This window comes from Aedes albopictus, chromosome 2 (genome assembly GCF_035046485.1).
Source record: "Aedes albopictus strain Foshan chromosome 2, AalbF5, whole genome shotgun sequence".
In the NCBI taxonomy this organism is placed as follows: Eukaryota; Metazoa; Arthropoda; class Insecta; order Diptera; family Culicidae; genus Aedes; species Aedes albopictus.
The window spans coordinates 242752477-242762660 of NC_085137.1; positions in this window are offsets into that span (position 1 = coordinate 242752477).

The window sequence follows — 10184 nt, forward strand, 5'->3', positions numbered from 1 at the left end:
CTGGTAGTCCATTGTCTAAAATATTTATAATATTCGTCGGTTTTGTCAGTCATCATATCAGCAGCATATTTAATGATTTCATGACTTTTTCGCCATGTTTTTGGGAACGGATTTTTCCCTTGTTTGCCGGCAAGGATGGGAACACTCACTTGCAACGAGTTACACTCACTTGATGTTTTCTCAGCTCAGAAGCGTGCAATCAAGAAATGCTGTATAGACGACTTTTGCCTTGTGGTTTTGTCTAAAAGTTTGCCGAATAGAGTTGGGGTCGCACACGCATACCGAAGTCGTGAAGTTGCGAAGGCAACTCTCCACGAGGTAAATGTAAATTACACTCACCTCGTGTAGAGTCGCTTTCACAGCTCTGTATCGACTTTGATATGCATGTGCGACACCTACTCTATTCGGCAAACTTTTAGACAAAACCACAAGGCAAAAGTCGTCCATACACCATTTCTTGATTGCACGCTTCAGAGCTGAGACAACATCAAGTGAGTGTAACTCGCTGCAAGTGAGTGTTCCCATCCCTGTTTGCCGGAATTCACTTATATTCACTTCGTGATATACCTGGATCTATCGAAATTTACGTCCTGATTTACCTGAATTCTCGATGAAATCCTCTTCGAACCACATCAGAATTCACATTCAATTGTCCAGATTCAATGCATTTTTTGTCGAGATTCAACCCTCGAGTGATCGCGATGTTGTATTTTGTGCAACATATTGAAAAAATCTCGCATTTTGTACTCGGCATTAGTGTGGTGCTTTCGGTGGTAGCTAACCGCGCGAGTTACAGAAGAATAATTGAATCTTCGTTGAGATTCATCTGAACCCGCGTTCATGATTCATCAGAATAAGTGTCAATGTTCACCTGAATTCACGTCGTAATTCGTCTAAATTTCGGTAAATTCTGTTGAATGCAACTCAGAATCCATGCGAATTTATATTGTGATGTTATTCGTTTGCACTTCCATAGCAAAAATACGAAATGTATTGCGATCAATCAGAGAAAAGTGTAAAACGATAAAATAAATAATAAAACTCATTCCATCAGAACAACCTAAACCAGACATAAATTTCAGAATCTACCGAGAAGAATATAAACAGACTGTAATAGGTTTTAAAAGATTAAAGCACGGAAAAAATCTGTTCTCGAAATCATGACAAAAAAGTAAATTCATGACTAAAAATATGTCACTTTATGATAATATTACAAGCCATGATGTCATGACGATAACGACCATTATTAAAAATGTCTAGCCCTTTTCATAAAAATTCATGGTTTCTAAAGGGGTTAAAACAAAGCTATTCTTGATTTCATGTATCAAATGTTATGACACTGATCATGCCGACATGGACCATGCCGCTGAATCATCAAACCACAAAACAGTGTCATGAAACCATACAACAAAACAAAAAGTGCAAGCTAGGGTCTTTGGGCAAGAGGACCTATTTTGGGCTCTTGTTGTTATAACTCAGTCAATTTCAATCCGATTGAATTTTTTATCATAACTAGATACAGTCCTCCTCTCCTCTTCTTGACGTAACGTCCTCACTGGGACAAAGCCTGTTTCTCAGCTTAGTGTTCTATGAGCATTTCCACAGTTATTAACTGAGAGCTTCCTCTGCCAATGACCATTTTGCATGTGTATATCGTGTGGCAGGTACGAAGATACTCTATGCCCAAGGAAGTCAAGGAAATTTCCTTTACGAAAAGATCCTGGACCGACCGGGAATCGAACCCGTCACCCTCAACATGGTCATGCTGAATACCCGTGCGTTTACCGCCTCGGCTATATGGGCCCTATATCTAACTAGATACAGTACGTATCGTATCGTGTTTCAAAAATCATGTCAATCGGTTAAAAATTGACTGAGTTATAGCAGCAAGTGCCCAAAATAGGTCCCCGTGCCCAAATGGTCCCAGACCCTATATACTCTTTACACAAGCCGGTGTGAAAGCGTTATGCGATCATGGGCAGTAAATATCATTTTTCGTCATCTAAAATCGATTTAAACATGTTTTGGAAGATGATTCTTTTTAATGGACTACCCGCTTGGCACACACCCACAGTTGATCAGCAGGAGTAAATCAATTTTATTTTGTATGGTGAAAAGCATCTAAACTTGAATTACTTGAAATAGAAAGCTTTTACTGAAAAAATATTTGGTAGGCTTAATAGTGGTCACCATTGTGCACAACCACTACCAAATATATTTTCGAATGATATATTCCACTTCGATAAATTTGCCTTTAGATGCTATTCGCCATACAATATTTTTGCGATTAACTTTTAACGATTTTTCGCGCATAGAAGCTAGCGCCACATTGGTCGATGCGGAGAGTAGGAAAACAGCCGATGTAGTTAATTCATTCTCGATTTCGTGAATTTCAGTTTTTGATTTTTCTAATTTTTAATTTTTGAACATCCCCACACTTTTATATTTTTCCTGGAAGCCAATTTGGGGAACGGATTTTTTTAGATGAAAACATTTTGAGATGTTATGATTATTGTTGAAATATTATTATTTTAAATTTTTTTCACAGAAAATTTTATTTTCCGTGTAATTTTAAGGAAAATAATTTTAGAGTGTATTCGATTCCCTTAAACTATTAAACAAGGATAGAATGATTTGGAAAAAAATTAAAATATGTTAATTGTAGCGATTCAATACAAAATAAACAATGACTTCTAAAAGGTGCCTGAAACATAAATTTTTCAATGATTTTAAAAAAATGTAAATACGCTTTAAAATACACCAAAAACCATTTTGAGATATACAGAACAGTCCTAAATATCAGCCAAAAATACAAAAAAAAATATGATTTTCCACGAAACAAAAATTACAAAAATGCTCAAACTATACCCCGTCTGAAGGCGGGATTGGGTATTAGAGGGTTAAAACAATTTCGACTTTTTTACCGATACAACCGGAATCATAAAAGGACATGTATCAGTTTCATAAATAAGGTTTATGGTTTCAAAAAATTGCGTCATGATTAAGGTTTATGGTTTCATAACTTTTCGCCATAGTTCTACAGTACATGCGGCATGATTTCAAACCGCAATTTATCACTTTAAGCACTTAGTATAGAAAACGAAACGTTGAGGCTATGCTATAACAAAATGAGCCATGATATTATGTCGGTTTTATCAATATTTGCATAACAAAAAAATAACCAAATAATCGCTACATCATGACGCATTTTCCCAGTTTCGGAGTCCGGATTTTTAACCCGAAGATAGGTTTAACCCTCTAATACCCAAATTTTTGATTTTGATCTAAATATCATTTTTCGTCATCTAAAATCGATTTAAACATGTTTTGGAAGATGATTCTTTTCAAATCTCGATTTCGTGAATTTCAGTTTTTAATTTTTCTAATTTTTATTTTTGAACACTCCCACACTTTTATATTTTTCCTGGAAGCCAATTTGGGGAACGGATTTTTTGAGATGAAAACATTTTGAGATTTTATTATTATTTTAATTTTTTTTTTCACAGAACATTTTATTTTCCGTGTAATTTTAAGGAAAATAATTTTAGAGTGTATTCGATTCCCTTAAACTATTAAACAAGGATAAAATGATTTGGGAAAATTTTTAAATATGTTAATTGTAGCTATTCAATACAAAATAAACAATGATTTCTAAAAGGTGACTAAAACATCAATTTTTCAATGATTTTTTAAAAATGTAAATACGCTTTAAAATACACCAAAACCCATTTTGAGATATACAGAACAGTCCTAAATATCAGCCAAAAATATAAAAAAATGATTTTCCACGAAACAAAAATTACAAAAATGCTCAAACTATACCCGGCTAAAGGCGGGATTGGGTATTAGAGGGTTAAATTCTTAATTGCTAATATCGACTGTTTCAGAATATAAATACACTTTGTTTATTTAAAAAAAATGAACTGTTCTTATGATTTTTACCAACTTCTTTCAGAGTATAGCATATTGTACCGTAAACCGGGGTCAAATTGATCAGCGGGGTGAAATTAATCACTCGGGTACATTGTAATTTCATACTAGGAACGCTTAAGCGTCGTAATGATCTTAAAATTTTTACGTCATCTGATTCGTAGATGTCTAGAGATGAGTGTAGACTTTTAATTTTTTTAGAAAAAAGTTAGTTTTGCCTTATTTTTTCAAGGAATTTGCAATGTATTTCTCATTTAGCTGAAATCATTGCTACTAAACAATAAATTGCTAATAGGACTTCCCGTAAATTCTCTGTTTTAACATTTTGTGGAGCCTTGGTTGGGATTTTATGCAGCTAATCAGAACATGAAATAGCTATAAAAAGTTCTTTATGAAGAAATAGTCATTTATTGTGATAGAAATCACTTATTTCATATGAAATTGCCTACCTTTAGGCGTTTAAGGGGGAAATTTCAAAATTTAATTATGCATTTAAAATATTAAATTCACTAGTTGTAAGATTTTAGACACGTTATTCGGTTTTAGTAGAGCAAAATTAAGCGGAGAAGGAAATTTATCTTTCCAACCGATGCTTAATTGTATACTGATCAATTTCGCCCCAAAGTGGCATTTCCAATATTTTGATATTTGAAGTTATTTAGCTTAAAGTTTAAATTTGTTGAACAAAATTCTATCACATATTTCAATGGAGATCCACAGGGTACTTACTGGTTTTACAGAAATTCTTTTGGCATAATTTGAACAGGCACTGATGGTATCCGCAAAAGTTGTTTTAAAGTGATCAATTTGACCCCGAATTACCGCACTCCATATTTTTGTATTTCCTTTCAATTGTCTTGATATTTTGAAGAACAGTCGAGTTCTCTAACAATTAACATCATTCTCCAAATTTGAATTTGCACAAAGGTGTTTTTTAATTAATTCAACATTATTAATCACTAAATACCAAAAATTATCTAACTTTTAATCACATTCGCTTTCTCAACAAGTTGTCTGGATAAAACCGATATAAGGACTGTTCATTAAAGAAAGTGGACATCTGTTTACCACAAGATTGGAGTTAAAACTAAACAAAAAATTGTGAATTTTTGCTCAGTGTGTAAAAACATTGTTCACTTCGGCAACACACTCAAAGAAAACGGTAAAAGTAAGAAATTTTGAGCGATAGGTCGTAGGGTGATTCATGTATTTTGGACAGGCTGAGGACAACGTTGGAAAAATCGTCCCCTAGCTTCCTTAGAAAGCAATTGATTATTTTGCAAAGTTAGTAATACGCTTATAATATGATTGTACTTTGTGCTCCTGGTGACAAAAACCTTAACGAAAGCCTTTTAAGCCGAGAAAATCACAATTTCCAATCGCCTGTTAAAATTGCATTTTAGACACCGAATATATGTTTTGAACACCCTCAGGTATATATATTATGGACAGGGCAGTTATCTCAGTGTTTAGCCATGAATACTGCTAAATCAAGGAAGTAGCATAAATTAACAAATATTTTCTTGCAAATAATCTAATTTCTTCGCTTAACAAGCATCTATTTTGATAACTATTACAGTTTTTGGTGAAATCGAGGAAATATCGCCAGACCCACAGAATACGCCTCAAAGTATGCAATCGCACAGCATCCCCATGTAGTTCGTCAGATGGCCAAAATATATTTACAGTAGAAAACTTGTAATGTATTTTGGACACCATCTATTTTAAGTGTTCTAGATGAATGTTAAGAGATTGGCTGCCTAATGCTTCTTTATTGAACATTTTTCATCGCACTAAGGCTTTTAAAATTCTTACAATTATTAATTCAACGATTTTGAGGTGAATATTGTATGTGACTGTGAAGTGTATGTCGTCTTGCAGACCGGTGCATTTGTGGGGTTTTAGTGAAATATTTTACTTTTTCGATAATTTTGAAGTAAATTCTTAATTGTTAAGCGTATTCTCAACGTAAGTCATAAGAATAGGGTTTGTTTGATCCAATAATCGATACTGAGAAGTATCTACTTTTATTATCTCTACGGAACAAGTCATACATCGCCGTGCATGTCCAAATTACATACATGTCCAAATTATATTTTTTACCCTATTAGCTTTGCGACTAGCAGATTGATTCTGCACAAATGGTGTCCCAAAAAATTGTCGTTTCGAGAATTGGCTTACTAATACACTTCCGGGACCGCAATTTTTTAACGCTAAGCAGGGGACAGATGTGCCAGATGATGTAGGGTTCATCAGAAGTGAAAAATTTTGGAAAAAGTTTTTGGTGTGGCAAGCTAATTGTTCATGTGGCTTAAATAGTTCTTCGTATTTCACAACGGGCAATAATCAACGGTGAAAACAACAGAAAGGAATGCATCAAAAAACGACTTCTACCCATCTACCGAAAACATAAGGATCCTCTTTTGTTTTGTGCGGATCTGGCATCCGCTATTTACGGTTCTTATACACTAGAGATGCTCAAGACGGAAAAAGTCGATTTTGTCGAAAAATGGAAAAATCCACAAAACTTCTCTGAACAGCGTCCTGTGAAAAAATACTGGACAATAATTAAGCGGCATCTTAAGAAAGATGGAAGAGAAGCAAGCTCTGTTGATTGATTCAAAAAAATTTGGTCTGCGGCACAACGAAAAGTTACGGAGAAAGTTGTGCAGAATCTAATGGGAGGTATCAAGAGGAAAGTCCGAGCGTTCTTCCGAAAAGCAAAGTAAATGTTCAAACTCACGTAAATTTGGTCACATGTATGTTGATTGTCATTTTAAAAAAATAAACTTATAAATTTGTTCAAAAATACATATTTTCTATTGAAAAACAGGTGTCCACTTTCTTTAATGAACAGTCCTTAGGCATTTCCACAACATTTTTCACAACGAGTTTCTTATTTTTTAAGGTTTTCTACAGCACATAAGAACTACCACACATTTTCTTAGCTTTCCTAAACGCATTTAATAGGAAGCAATCAGTGAAGTACTAGATTGAAAGTAGTGAGCTGGATTTTGGTATGGTGAGATGATCAATTCTCCGTTTCTGCAATGAAATGGTGCAAACAGCTTGGGTTATATGATTTCTTGCCTAATTTGATGCTGTTTGAGCAAAAGTTTGGGTAAATGTGTTGTTGTATCATTTATTTCTTGCAACTTCAACAACACAGTTACCCAAAGTTTTGCTCAAACAGCATTAAATTAGGCAAGAAATCATATAACCCACGCTGTTTGCACCATTTCGTTGCAAAAACGGAGAATTGATCATCTCACCATACAAAAATCCAGCTCACTACTTTCAATCTAGTACTTCACTGATTGCTTCCTATTAAAAAAAAATCAGCTCATTTGATCCTTCAGATGGCAAAGCTTATCATACCACAAAAACGAATGCAGTTAGCAGTGATAAAGACATTCGTTTGCTTATCGTTTGTTGCTACTGGTGTTGTTGAGAAATTTGAAAAACCAATTTTTGCATTGAGAAGGCCCGTAATGATGGTTCTTGATCGAATATTCCAGTAAAAATTACTCATACCAATCGAGAAATATCTTTTCTTATTGATACAGTAATTTTTATCATGTTTGGAAATTTAATATTCTATTATGCTACATTTTTTGACCACTTTGTGCAACTTCAAATTTTAACCAACTAGTTTACAGAGCTCTATTTTTTAACTTTTACAAGAAACATCAACAAAGTTGGCATTATTTTCTTCTAGAAGATACTTTATTGGATATTAGCGTTGGCGTCAGCGTACACTGTGGTGCATAATTGATCGGACAAACGCCGATTTTCATACAAAATGGCCAAGTTTGAGATGCTGTAACTATGGTTTGCTTTGTTGTATTGAGCTCAATTTTTGACACGGAACTACAAATATGCTGAATTTTGTGTATACAAAGTATAAAATGTTTTCGTTCACAGGTCTGGGCGTGGCAAGGCGTTGAAAATATTGCAAAAGTGATCGAACAGCGGTACCCCTTTGATTTACACGCGTGCCGCTGTCCGATCACTTTTGCAATTTTTTCAACGCCTTGCCACGCCCAGACCTGTGAACGAAAACATTTTATACTTTGTATACACAAAATTCAGCATATTTGTAGTTCCGTGTCAAAAATTGAGCTCAATCCATCAAAGCAAACCATAGTTACAGCATCTCAAACTTGGCCATTTTGTATGAAAATCGGCGTTTGTCCGATCAATTATGCACCACAGTGTAGTTACGGTATACTTCGTAGATTGGATACTAACAACATTCATGTACCTTTTGCTAATCTTGCTCGGATTGCTTTTCGGAACAAAGCCGGGGAGTTAACTTTGCTCCAATCTTATGCAAGAATACCAAAAGCACAAATGTCATTATTCCCGGCCACGCCCATCTTTACCTAACTTAGGATAGGGGAAGGAAGTGTTGATGTAGCACTTATTTAAGAGGCCTCCGACTCAGGGACTCTCCCATACGTACTACGGGGTGGGTGGTTGGGAGATGTATTATGTAGGTCAAGGATTCGCCTGAAAAGCTGGCGATGGATCCACGGCATTGGTTAAAATTTAATCTTTTTAAAGCCGGCAATCGAAAGAGATTTCTATTTATTGTTTAAATAATTACGTTTCTGCTCAGTGAGAGGCCCAAGCAGAACCGATCCCTCCAGGGTCATCGGAACATTACAATAAATGTTTGAAACGCGCGATCGAAAGAAAAAAAGGAAAACAAAGCTGGCGATCCGAGAGAAGAAACTTTATTGGATATTGTGCCCAAACTGAAATGGCAGTCAATCCTTAGTGTATTTATAAATTCTGAAACAGTATACACTCAAATTCTTAAAGAATCTTTAATAGTACCGCATTTCACATAAGGAAATATTTGACAAAGTATGTACTATGTAGTCATTAGGGAGCATTAATTAAGTACGTCACTATCCACGCAGTGATAACTGACATTGAGGATGATTCCAAGTGTTTTCTTTTTGTTTATAGGGAAATTCTAATTGAGGGGTTTAACGTTGAACTTTTCGTCATTGAAATCATCGTCATCATCAAACATTTGAAAGCAGTTTTTTCGCTCAAAACAAAAGTTTTTGCTATGAAAATATAGTCACTTTACTCCACATGAGGAATATAATGCAGTGAACAGGGGGATTAGGGGCATAATGGACACCCTAAGCAAATCGGCACCAACATTTCAAAAGGGCGTAACTGCATTTACAACCAATGCCTTCTCACAAAGCTGTGAAGCGTATCCCATCCCTCTTGAGCAATCCACTAGCACAAATAGAAAGATAAAATCCTCCTCTTTCGATTAATGGATGTGAATTGCGTGAGATGAATGAAATACGACTCACAGCTCTGTGAGAAGGCATTGGTTGCAAAAGAAGTTACGTCCTTTTGAAATGTTGGTGCCGAAATGAATATGCTAGGCCTGTATAACAGAGAAAAACTTAAAATATTATCAGTTGCCTTACAACTTTAGCTTGTTTCCTACGTATTTCAATCATTCACAGCAGGTATATTGTCTTCATTGTGAAGAAATAATGATTTATAAACCGGGTGTTCTTTTGAGGGCTGGCTGGAAAGGTACGGGGCGAAATGGACACCCATCGGGGCATAATGGACACTCCTGCATAGTTTATTCTAATTTTTTGATTACATCGACCAATTAAGTAAATTGGCTACGGAGATCAATTCCACAGATATAACACTCTATCTTAGACGAGTTTACATAACATCAAAGTTAATTAAATAAACTTTAAGCTACAATAATCGGATTGATTTTTTTCCAAACTCTCTAAAACGCCTAACAGTATGCAATGCGCGTACATCCATTTGTAGTCGCCAGTGTTCATTTCGCTCCGAATCGACTACAACATCAATATTTATATTTTGAGTAAAATTTGATAAAAAATAAAATACTTCATCCATTGCTAAACCTGCGTATACATGTAGATAAGGTAATAATTCATTTGTTTTTATGGTGGACACTCTCATTCACTCATAATACCTTATTTGCTGCTGCTTCGAAATTATAAGAATTTCACCATATGAAAAACATGTCTCAATTTCAATGATATTTTGGTTATTTTGGAGGAATATAAATGGTATTTTTGAAAAATAGAACCATGACTTGTTCCTTTACACTTATGCATTAAAAGTTTAACATAAAAGTCAACGGTTTCGGCAAAAACAGGGGTGTCCATTTCGGCCCGGGTGTCCATTATGCCCCTAATCCCCCTATACTTTCATGATCCTTGTTTAGA